Source organism: Camponotus vicinus, unplaced genomic scaffold, assembly GCF_025532165.1.
Source record: "Camponotus vicinus isolate PSW18456_S1 unplaced genomic scaffold, iyCamVici1.0 SCAF_3, whole genome shotgun sequence".
In the NCBI taxonomy this organism is placed as follows: domain Eukaryota; kingdom Metazoa; phylum Arthropoda; class Insecta; order Hymenoptera; family Formicidae; genus Camponotus; species Camponotus vicinus.
The window spans coordinates 9,189,050-9,191,549 of NW_028141967.1; the positions used below are offsets into that span (position 1 = coordinate 9,189,050).

At 56.8% G+C, this 2,500-nt stretch overlaps 2 non-coding genes across 2 annotated transcripts in view; both read left to right on the forward strand.

Moving 5' to 3' along the window:
• The first annotated feature begins 380 nt into the window (after positions 1 to 380).
• On the forward strand, positions 381 to 535 carry LOC145969511 (5.8S ribosomal RNA). The gene has a single exon (XR_014438134.1). It is a non-coding gene; the product is annotated as a 5.8S ribosomal RNA (ribosomal RNA).
• A 1,217-nt stretch (positions 536 to 1,752) lies between these two features.
• The window catches only part of LOC145969488 (large subunit ribosomal RNA), a 4,072-nt gene continuing 3,324 nt past the window's right edge, over positions 1,753 to 2,500 (forward strand). Inside the window, exon 1 of the ribosomal RNA XR_014438127.1 lies at positions 1,753 to 2,500. This exon is cut by the window's right edge and continues 3,324 nt beyond it. This is a non-coding gene — a ribosomal RNA (large subunit ribosomal RNA).

Below are 2,500 nucleotides of genomic sequence, written 5' to 3' on the forward strand. Positions count from 1 at the left end.
CGTCGTCGTCGCTACGCGCCCTCCCCGCTAATGTCGGGGCAGAGGCCAGCGTGCGACGCGCGCCGCGCGAGAAGCACCGCCGAACGTGTGTGATGAGGTGTGTGGCTGGCGGACGAGAGGACCATGGTGTCCGATGGTTTATTCAAAGAACTTTCCGCCCCGGCTCTTTCCCCGTCGAACGGGGGAAGTGACGCTCCGATCGCGAACCAACTTTGTGCCGTAGCCTCGATCCCTTTACCGGGATTGCGGCGGCGGTCCGCGCGTGCTCGGACGCGCGGCCAGGCTGATCGAAGAGCCACGATTTTCTCTCACTCTTCGGAGTGGAGACCACGATGGATGAACTGTGAAGCGTTCGACGAACGCGACGAATGAAAAACGATTACCCTGAACGGTGGATCACTTGGCTCGTGGGTCGATGAAGAACGCAGCTAATTGCGCGTCAACTTGTGAACTGCAGGACACATGAACATCGACATTTCGAACGCACATTGCGGTCCACGGATACAATTCCCGGACCACGCCTGGCTGAGGGTCGTTTTAACAAACCTAAACTGCTTGCGCCCTTACGCAAGCTGACGAGCCACGGCGTAGCCGTGAAACGACGAAATGTCGTCGGCTGTCGTCGCTGTGCCCCCGTCGCATTGCGTAAACGGCGTACGAGCGATCGTTGGACGTTCGCCCGAGAGAGACTAGAGCCTCTTTGTCACCCTCCCAGTATGTATTGGCGACGGGTTCGACGAGAGGCCGTCGTCGATTGGCGTCGTCTGAAATGACACCGAAGGTGTGTGCAGCGAGAGGAGTTATAAAGAGGAGGAGAGAGGCGCGCGTGTACGCACAAAGCGTTTAAAGGATAGCGAAGCGCGCGCGAGCGGCGCCCGGAGGCTGTCGAATGATATGGAGAGAGTTGTCGGCGGAGATATACACAACGACGACACACGAGAGAATATGCGAAAAGTTTAAGCGAGAGGAACGACGACGAACGACGCGCGACACTCGAATGATCTCGCTCTCTACGAGTGATCTCGTAGTTGGCGAATAAAATGCAAAAAGAAAGCGGCGCAGCAGCACATTCTGCTGCGTCCGTCTTTCTAGCGCGTCGTTGTCTCTTCCGATCGCGTCGTCGCGCTGTGCGACTCTCTCTCGGTCTCTCGGTGCGCCAGCGCGCTCGCGCGATACCGCGCCTTTTATTACACGCGAGGCTTCGCCTCCTATCTCGCGGCGCGAGATACCTTACGGTAAAAATATATGGAGAAGGGAAACCGCGGCGCGCGCACAGTCGTCGTCCGGCGGTACGCGGAGGGAGAGAAATTGCGAGAGAAATCCACCCTTAAAAAAGCGGATGAATCGCGAGCCGACCGCGTGTCCGAGTCCACGAAATTTTCGAACGAAGATTGTGACCGGCACGCGTCGTCGTGTACTCGTCGAATCGATTCCATACCGCGCCCGTTATATATATACACGCGCGCGCGCGCATCATAATTACGCCGCGCCGTGTTATTATAATCGTGGAAGTTAGAGGGACGGAAGAAAAGAAGCGCAAAACGATATTATAATATATCTATCTCCTCTCTCGCGTCCCCGCGAAACAAGACTAGATTGTGCCGCGCGCGCAATATCGGTCGGTGCGTTACCGCTAACAATAGTAGTAGTTAACAAACAATAATGATACTACTTAGCGCAATAACTCCACCACCGCACACTCCCTCTATCTCTCTATATCACTTTGTAGAGAGTTTCTCTACAAAACTCTGACGACCTCAGAGCAGGCGAGATTACCCGCTGAATTTAAGCATATTATTAAGCGGAGGAAAAGAAACTAACTAGGATTTCCTCAGTAGCGGCGAGCGAACAGGAAAGAGCCCAGCACCGAATCCCGCGGTTCCGCCGCAGGGAAATGTGGTGTTTGGGAGGATCCGCTTATCCCGAGGCGTCGCGTCGCGTCCAAGTCCATCTTGAATGGGGCCACTTACCCGTAGAGGGTGCCAGGCCCGTAGCGACGGTGCGCGTCTCGGGAGGATCTCTCCTTAGAGTCGGGTTGCTTGAGAGTGCAGCTCTAAGTGGGTGGTAAACTCCATCTAAGGCTAAATACGACCACGAGACCGATAGCGAACAAGTACCGTGAGGGAAAGTTGAAAAGAACTTTGAAGAGAGAGTTCAAGAGTACGTGAAACCGTTCAGGGGTAAACCTAAGAAACCCAAAAGATCGAACGGGGAGATTCATCGTCAGCGGCGCTGGCTTCGCGTCGGTGGGCGATGTCCCGCGGAGTCCTCGCGGCTCGCGCGCGGGCACGCTACCGTGCGCCGATGTCCGGCTGTCGTCGTCGTGCACTTCTCCCCAAGTAGAACGTCGCGACCCGCTGGGTGTCGGTCTACGGCCCGGGTGCGGTGACTGTCGCGTCGCCGGTAAAACGGCACGCGACAAACCCTCGGTCGCCCGGCCGGCTGCTCGGCGGTACGCGCAAGGTATCAGGCCGCACTTCTACACGGTGCGTCGAGGCCG